Source organism: Coturnix japonica, chromosome 5, assembly GCF_001577835.2.
Source record: "Coturnix japonica isolate 7356 chromosome 5, Coturnix japonica 2.1, whole genome shotgun sequence".
NCBI classification, from domain to species: Eukaryota; Metazoa; Chordata; class Aves; order Galliformes; family Phasianidae; genus Coturnix; species Coturnix japonica.
Genome location: NC_029520.1, coordinates 20,621,501 through 20,630,305, shown reverse-complemented (window position 1 = coordinate 20,630,305; position 8,805 = coordinate 20,621,501). Strand labels below are relative to the sequence as shown.

The 8,805-nt window shown below is 47.9% G+C and overlaps 1 protein-coding gene across 40 annotated transcripts in view; it reads left to right on the top strand.

Annotated features, from left to right (window-relative positions):
• The first annotated feature begins 92 nt into the window (after positions 1–92).
• MADD (MAP kinase activating death domain) overlaps positions 93–8,805 on the top strand; it is a 65,277-nt gene continuing 56,564 nt past the window's right edge. For 39 of the 40 annotated variants that reach the window (XM_015864287.2, XM_015864282.2, XM_032444673.1 and 36 more), the window contains exon 1: positions 93–198. The gene's annotated coding sequence lies outside the window, so the exon portion shown is untranslated. Of the gene's footprint in view, positions 199–2,935; positions 3,021–8,805 lie in introns of those variants that run through there. The other variant, XM_032444650.1, reaches the window with a different exon arrangement.

Below are 8,805 nucleotides of genomic sequence, written 5' to 3'. Positions count from 1 at the left end.
CCGCAGCGCCCGGCGGCATCGCGCCCACGGGCGGAGGTACCTGCTCACCCCCCACCGCCGGTACGAGTGGTTCGTTCCGCCCCTCCCTCCCTCCATCTCTCCCTCCCCGCGGCCGGCGGTGGCGCGTTCCGCTCCTGGCGCTGGATGCGGAACTGGCCGAGCGGCGCACAGCGCCTGGGGACGGCGGCGGCGGAGCAGGTGAGCCGGGGGGGGGGGGGCTGCGGGCGGCAGCGCTGGGCCGGGGGCTGCCCTGCTGCGGGCACGGGGGGCACGGAACGGAGGGCTGAGCGAGGTGAGCCGTGACAAGAATGACGCTTTCACTCCTCGGTTTGCAAACAGCGGAGCCTCTCGTTTCCCGAGACAATAGAGTGGGAAATCCACCTTATGCTAGGTGATCTCGTAAGATATAATGTGTAAATCGAAAGCGTTTTCCATGTGGAAATGGCCGGCCCCACTTAGCCGTGTCATGTTGTCAGACAGAAGGGAGAGCAGCCCTCCACGACACTGTTTGTGTGCAGTCACGATAACGAGGCGCTCGGGAAATGACAGGCGTTGTTAGAAGCCGCTTCTGTCGCTGTCTTTCATCTCCCCCTTTCCCGCTGAGGGCACCATGGTGCACCAGTGGTGCACGGCGCGAGCAGCTCGTGCTGCACATCGCCCCGCTGGAGGTGGCACGGAGCTGTATTCCCAGCACAGCCATTTTCTGCGTGCAGCCGGGCAGCGCTCCTGCCCACCTGCGCTCCGTGTCCTTGCCGTGATTATCTGCACAGAGCCTGCTCCTGCTGGGCAGCAGTGAGCGGATGGGGAGAGCGTGCTGTGATGTACTGAGGGTCATACGGGCAAAGCAATGTCATTGAAATGCACGTTGTTTGGGAAGCGGCTCCATTTTTGGCCTAGGGAACTATTTTGGGCAGGCACAAGAAGTGCTGGCGGTTTTCAGCACTAATGAAAATCTGCAACCTTGACACAGCAGGGAGAGCATCCAAGGCAACCGGCACGGCAAAAATGCAGCTCTTGCAAGATCCCATCTCGCCATCATCTGATGGCACGTTATGTAATTCTGAACCGATCGATGATCACAGCTATAAATTGTCCTTTTGCTTTATGATGCTTTATAGTTGGAAAACATATAGCTCTCGAATCCAGTTTAATTACTTTGCTATTAACGAGGATCCTATAAGTAATAGCAAAGTGATTAAACTGGGTGCTGTGGTGAAGTTTTGAATGGCAGCGAACAGAAGGCTCTGTAGCAAGGTCTTCTGGTTTGGAGGTTTTATAGAAAAACATAATTAAATATCCTGTGGGGCCAACCTCTCTGCAGCTTTCATCCCAGGCTGCAGTTCCTTTGGAAGGAGGCAGCCTGTGTCTGTGGTGAATGAAGTCCGGTGTCAGTCTCCTCAGAAGGATGCTGGAGAAGGGGAAATTAAAGTTCTAGAGCTGTTAACCAGTAAGCCTTGCCAAAGTAGCTTTCTGCTTTATTGCATATCAGGATTGATGGCTCTGTGGGATGTATCAGTGCGTACCAAGTTTTGCCTACAACACATGTTTGTATTGTGTTTCTAAATTAAATGAGAATTGGCTTTGATTTGAGCTGATTTGGTGTTGGGGACATGGAGGCTCCTCGTTTGTAGCTCTTTCCCTCTCATCTTGCCTCATCAGATCACCTACTGGTACAGGTGGGATGTGTTGGGCGATGCTTCTGCAGAGGTGCTCGGTCTGGTCTATTTAATATCCTGTGCCATGAGTCAGTTGAAAAAACAAATATTTATGAAATAAAAAGGGTGTAAATTTGAGTCACTTGGCACCGGCTGAGTCAGTTGGTACTGATGCTACCCAGAGATATGTTACCATGACACGCTGAAGTGCTTTAGCTGAGAGGGTAGTGCTGCCTGCCCACAGGGTGCAAAGTGATACTTCTCTGTCACAAGCAGGTAAGGAGCTCAATGTTCCACTTACTTTCCATTATACATATGTTACAGCCTGGAGTAATTCCTGCTGGTGTCCTCTGGCCACACTGTTGTGACATCTAGGATACGTTACATTTCAGATGCATTGCATTTCCGAGCAGCCTCTTTGCTGGAAAGCCTTTGACATCGTTACTCAATGCAAAGGCAGAAATTGCAGGATGCAGCTAATGAGTGTGGGTTTGCAGGAGTGAGGAAAGGCTGTAGAAGCAGCAGGAGCCCTCAGTATGTGAGAGAGCATTTGGAAGCTTGAATCAAATCTTAATGTGTGAGATTAAACTTCCACAGTTTAAGCAATCTCCATCTTTCTCAAAGAGGAAATTCTCATGAAGGGAAAGCATTGTTGGTGACCTAACAAGAAGTGAACTAAAAATAAGCAGCACAAGGCTTCAGTTGGAAGAGAATGTTCTTAGTGGGATAATCTGGTAATGTGTGGAATAATTGTGGTGTTTGTTTGATCACAGAAGGGTTTGCAGCTTCTCCTTCTGTGCCTTAAGAGCTATGAAGAAGCGCGGCGATGACCTTCTTTGTGCTCTCTGTATCCAAGCCTCTGTAATTCTGTTACTCTTCGCTCTGTTGGCTGAGAGAGACAATAATTTGGGAGATGGGAGGTTGTCTGTCACTTGAGGACTTTAAATCTGTAGTGAGCATGTGGAAATTACTGCTGATTATTGAGAACCGTGCTCCGGCTTTGTTTCTCGGAGCTGGACTAATTGAGTAAACCTGTAGTCCCTGCAAGCTGAAGAAAGGCCCACGTGCTGCTGTGAGCTCTGGGGTTTCCTCACAGCTGAGGGCTCCCAAATGGGGGCTGTGCCTTTTGTGGCCAGAACCCACTGTGAGGTATTGTGTTAATTGCTGCTACGTTTTCTTTTCTCGTCTGCTAGCATGACCCTTGTAGTGATGTAAAAGTAAGAAGAGCTGCTTGCATGCACCCAGAGTTCCTGTTCTGAGGCAGTTCTCTTGCTGTGTTCTTAGGGACTGCGGGCAAGTGAGATACTGATGCTTTTCTAGGCCAGCATGAGAAAAAATGCATCAGAGTGACAGCAAGAAACAAAGGTTTGTGGTTTTCTTTTCTTCCACAGCCTTCAGTGCTCACAGCTGGGGCAGTCCTCAAAAAAAGAACCATTTGTCACCTTACCTCGGGTTGATCCTGTGATGTTTGTTGTGCTTGCTCTCTTCTGTGTTGTTTATGACTGAATTTCTGAATACTTCCCCTAAATGGTATCTGTGAGAATCGGGATATCAGCTTTGTGGTTTTTTTACACAGAGATATCCAGGTTGTCAGTAACGCATCAGATGCCCTCCAGAGCTGAGTGCTGTCTGATGAGCAGAGCAGCCTTTTTTCCTTAACTACCTTTTCCTTGTAGTATCTGTGAGTTCAGCAGCAGTGCTGCACAGCATTGCAAGCCCTTTATAATCTTTGTCATGTCTCTATTGCATCTTACTTCTGCCTTTATGCTAACTGAATCTCTCACTGCCAAATAGTTGTCCTTCACCTTATGTGTAGCTTTGACACCAGTTTTGCTGCATCTGCTTGCAGGGGTTGTTTGACTTACTCCAGGGAGGCTCCTGTGGGGTAAGGTGGAAAGTTTTGCCTCCTTTGCCTCATCGTGTCTCATCAGGTAGTGGGAGCACTTTTGGTGATGAAGATACTTGCTGCATTTCATCAGAATTACTTTACACAAGGACACTGAGCTGCTCTGCTGCAGTGTCTGTATCAGTTTCCACTCAGTAGCAGTTAAACCATGCTTGGGGCACTCGTGTTCTTTCTACAGACCATCTTCTCCCTTCTGACTCATATGATGGACCCAGCAGATGTGGTGCTTCCCCTCCCTCTGCCGAGGTGACTCTGGGAGGCCCCCTCAGCCCCTTCTGTCCCTCTCTGGCCATGGGGGGTGTTGGAGGCTGTTCTTGTCTCCTGTGTGCTTGGATCACGCTTTGCTTGTGTTTATGTGTGGGTGAGTGTAACATGACGTCCCACCTCGCACAGCTCTGGCAGAAAGAGAGTGGGCTTTTCTCTTGGCTCTGCTTGCAGCTTTGACCAGCTGGTACTACTGTTTGTCACGAAAAGTAGTAGTAGGATCAGGCTGGGAGTAGGAATTTCAGCTCTTCCCCAGTGTTTATGAGAAGAAGAGGAAGGCATGTAGGCAGGAGTAATTAAGGTGAGTGGCACATGGAGGGAGAGTGAGGTGAGGCAGAAGTGATAGGATCTTGTGGGTACCGGTACTGTGTTTGAGAACAGCTGAATAACTAATTTATCTCAAAGGCTTGTGTTTATTTTCCTGTTCTCAGCATTTCAGTGTTTCTATGCTGGTTGAATTTGCCCCGTTTCAGCCTCATAACCAGCTTGGCTTTGTTGTAGGAGTCCTGTGACATGTGCCAGTTGTCCTGCTGTGGCCCACATCCAGGTGAGAAGTGAATCCCTGTGCCTGGCAGGGGCGGTGCCGCCACAGAGATCCTCTACTCAAGGAGTCACAGCACAGCTTGAAACCTGCATAGGGACAGAAGCTGCTGGTTGCTGCCTCCTGGCTGTGTGTCTGCCCCATGTCTCTTCCCCTCTCACAGAAGGCTCTGAGCTCCCACAACTGGGGGGAGATGGGCAGGAGCAAAGGCTCTGAATAATTCAGGAGCTGCAGTGGCATCCAGCAGTTCTCGCAATTGAAATACCACGTGCTCTGTTGTCTTATTAATTCTTTATGGCTGTGTATTTGCATTGTCGGGCTTCAGGAGGAAGCTGCTGGTGGCTGTGATACGGGCACTCTGGCTGACTTGTCCTGTGCCAAGCTGATGGAGGTGCCTGGGCTGCTCCACAGCAGCTGAGGAGGTTTCTCAGCTCAGAACTCGAGTTGGAAGCTGTTCCAGTTTAGAAAAGAGCATAATCCCACAGTGTCTGTGGCAGGTGAAACTAGTTTAGTTCAGGGGCTTCCTGTAGGTTTTGATCAGTTGTTTTGTTCTCGTTGCAAAATGTACGAGCAGATGCCGGTGGAGATCTGAGGGTTGATAAAGAGCTGGCGAGATAGAAATAAATGAGGTGGCTTTTGTATTTTGTGATGGCAGTGTCTGGCAAGGAGGGGGGAATGGACAGATCTGAAAGAAGCAAAAGGCAGAGAGCCAAAGCGCTTATGGTGCTGTTGTGTACTGCAAATCTCCAGAGATTAATGTTACCTAAAAGATGAATTTAAGCGTGAGCCGTGTGGTGCAGGACTGGCTGGGCTGGCAGAGGGTCAGAACTCCTGTTCTGTGAGATGGCTACTTGTGATCTGCAAGAGGGGAGGAGGACAGGGGCTGCAGCCTGAACCAAAGGGCTTCAGTGAAGGCGGGGCCGAGGCTGCAATCTGTTGTTATTTTCCCATTAATGACGAGTAACGTAAAAATGTGCGCTTCTGCACTTCTCCAGCATGAATTTATCGGTGGTGGTTTTCCCCAGGAGTGCAGTAGAATAAAATGAACTACAGTATTCACATACCATGCTTCCTCACCCTCTTGTCTCTCAAGGCCAATTGAAGGGCTCTTGTTTGTTCTTTTTTCTTCTTTTTTGGAAACAATTAGCAGATGAATGGCTGAGCCGTGCAGTTTGCAAACACCTGCTGTTGGATGCAGCTGTGCCCCTGGGACAAGGGCTGCCGCATGTTTTCTGTTATCTGCAAATTACCTCTAGGATCACATGTTTGTGCTGACACACTTTTGTGCAGCAGTAAGGATCCAGCAGCATCTGCCTGCAGGAGCACTGTGTGTGTACATAGGGTAGAGGATCTCATCAGCTGCAGAGGGTCCTTGCTTTCAGTGACCATTAGCAGCTTCTGATCCATGTAGCATTTATGCACATGGAAAACCTTGCTGGTAGGGAAGCTTTCAGTGCGTTGTGGATGCAGTGGTGCCACCAGCTCAGGGCATGCACTGTTGGGGTCAGTCACAGCGTACCCCGGCCGGCAGTCCTTGTGGCTGGGTTGAGGCCTGGTGGCAGTGCCGGGAGCCTTGGTGCAAGGGGTGGAGCGTGGCCGCCGTGCCATAAATAGATCCAGCACGCCGAGATCTGGGCACAAAGATTGGGTTGCTATGGAGATTGAGCTGAATCAGATTACCTGCGGCTCTGCTTTTACAGCCTGCCCATATGTGGTGGCTGCGTGGTCTCGCGTGTACGGCAGGCTGCTGGACCCAGGCTGGAACCGGGGGAAGCGAGGAGCAAAGCAGCTGAAGGGCTGGCATATGCCAAATCTGTTACCATAGCAATCAAGAGCCTGAGCCAGGCTGGCTTCAGTCTTGTGATGCTGTAGAAAGGCTCCTGTCTCTGCTGTGTGCTACTTCTGCCTGTGAGCTAATTCTGGTTGGGTTAAGTCTGTCTATACAAGGTGCCTCCATTTTGCTGGAGCACTGCTGTGCAGGCTGAAGATATGATTGTACTGTGTCAGGCATGTTTTCAGTAGGGCAAAGAGGTAATATTGCTCTGCCATAGGAAAGGAGGAAATCTGTGCGTTATTCACATTCCTCCACAGAGCTTCTGAAGGTGTCTTTCTGTATCTCCAAAGACAGTTTTCCCATTCCTTGGTTTTTTTTTCAATTCAGTTTAGCATGTCCTTTTCCTCAGCCTTTATGGATATGTGGAAAGTGCAAACAGTTGGGATGCATCTGCTGCTTTATCCTTAAGAAGCTCTTACTGACATCACTTTAGTTCTCTGCTGGTCTATTTCTGAGACATACAACTACTGCTAAGATGTTTAACAGAGCCACCCCTTTATTGTAGGCTACCCATGCTAGATAAATACACCATCAGCTGTTCTAGGTCGGTTTGCAATACTTTGAAAATGCCTTTTTTTTCCACTCTCAGTTGTGCCAAAGTGCTGCTATCTGTTTAAGAGCCATGCACTGCTGTCTTGGCAAGGTGAATGCTAACAAAAATTGAAGCAGCTGCACCAGTATAGCAAGTCCATCCAGATCTGACCTCAGAAATCCTTCCAGCTTCTGTCAGTCTGTTCCATCAGGTTCAGGAGGAGGAGCTGTTCTCAGCCCCATAGAATCTAGAATCATAGAATCTTTGAGTTGGAAAGAACTCTCCATCCAGACACTGAGCCACTGACCACCACTCTCTGGGTATGATCTCACAACCAGTTTCTCATCCATTGAACAGTCCACCCATCAAATCCACATCTTTCCAGTTTGGAGAGAAGGATGTAATGAAGGATCATGTCAAAGGCCTTACTGAAATCCAGATAGATGACATCAGTGGCTCTTCCCTTGTCCACTGATGCAGTTACACCATCATAAAAAGTGACAAGGTTGGTCAGGCAGGATCTGCCCTTGGTGAAGTTGTGCTAGTTTTCCCATATCACCTCCCTTTTTTCCATATGTCTTAGCATAGCTTCTAGGAGGATCTTCTAGGAGGATCATCCCCATTACTAAGGTGAGGCTGACATGTTGGTAGTTCCCTGGGTCATTCTTTCTACCCTTCTTACATGAATACTATATTTCTTTTTTCCCAGTCACCAGGGACTTCACCTGACCACCATGACAAGTGTGGCTTGGTGACTGCATCAGCCAGTTCCATTGGAATTCTGGGATGAATCTCATCAGGACCCACTTGCCCTCTGCCAGTGTTCATTGTGCTAGTAGGACCTCTGTAGTGTCTGGATAGGACAAACAGCGTAATGGTTTTCTTAGGGACATTGTATATTTTTATGGATAAAACTGCTAGCAATATTTAATATAGCTGTTAAGCAGTGAAGGTGTAAAATGGCTCATGTGAGATGGGAGCTGCAAGTCTGCTTCTTTAAGAGCTTAGTGTGAACAAAAAGAATATGTGCTAAAGAATATGTAATGGCTGGACATACACAGACTGGGAAGAAGTAACCAAAGCTTCAGTGATGAAGTTCCCTCTTAGATTATTAAAATGTCTAAAAATGGATCAAAACTGTTTGTGCTGTTCTTCAGACTGTGTTGAATTCGTTTTTACAATGAGTGAAATGGAGTTCCTGGCCACGCAGGTGAGGTTGGCTGCTTCTGAGCTCCATGCTCCTGTTTCTGAGTGCCAAGCAGACAGCTCTCTTGGCGTCCTCAGGGTGCATAATGTAGCAAAAGGAAACCTAAGTCGGCCAAGCAGTGGGTGTTGAAACTGCTGGCCGCATTTATGTCTGCTTCAGCCTCCAGTTTAGTTTGATTGGTATGAAGTATCTTGATTTCACAATAAACAACATGCTAAGGTTCACTCCAGATCTGAGCTGGGTACAGACTGTCTTGGTTGAGTACAGATAGAAATCCAAGATGTTCCAGTGACGCCTTAGAACTGAGAATTTTGTTCCTTCTGGACATGGTTTGAAATCTGGTCTTTTGCAAGATAACATTTAATTTAAAAAATTCCTATGGCTTCTGCTCTGCAATTTTCACTTTGTCCTTCACAAACGTCCTCTTTTATGGTCTTAGAAATTAATGTCCCACTCTGTGCTCCTTACTTATGCAGTCAGTAAATTGCATTGTCTGGTGTTGATTAATATTCTAAGATTTGTATACCATTGAATTGTGAGGTGCATTTATTGTGCCAGATGAAAGCAGGAAACAATGGCAGGACAGACCTCATTCTTGTACTGTACTGAACTGGGGTACAGTTCATCTGCCTGCTGCAAAATGATCTCCTGCTGGCTTTATATCTTTCTTTAGAGTAAATGGATTTAAATTCATGAAAACTTTCACATAGGTGGGTGTAAGACTGGGCTGTCAAATCTGGAGTTCAAATTACTCATTGACTAATTCCTCTATTGACTTAGATCCTGTAGCTCTGTGTCTGCAAATAGAAGACATTTACAAGGGCTGGAGCCTCTAAGGTGTAGATGAGACAAGAACACCACATTCA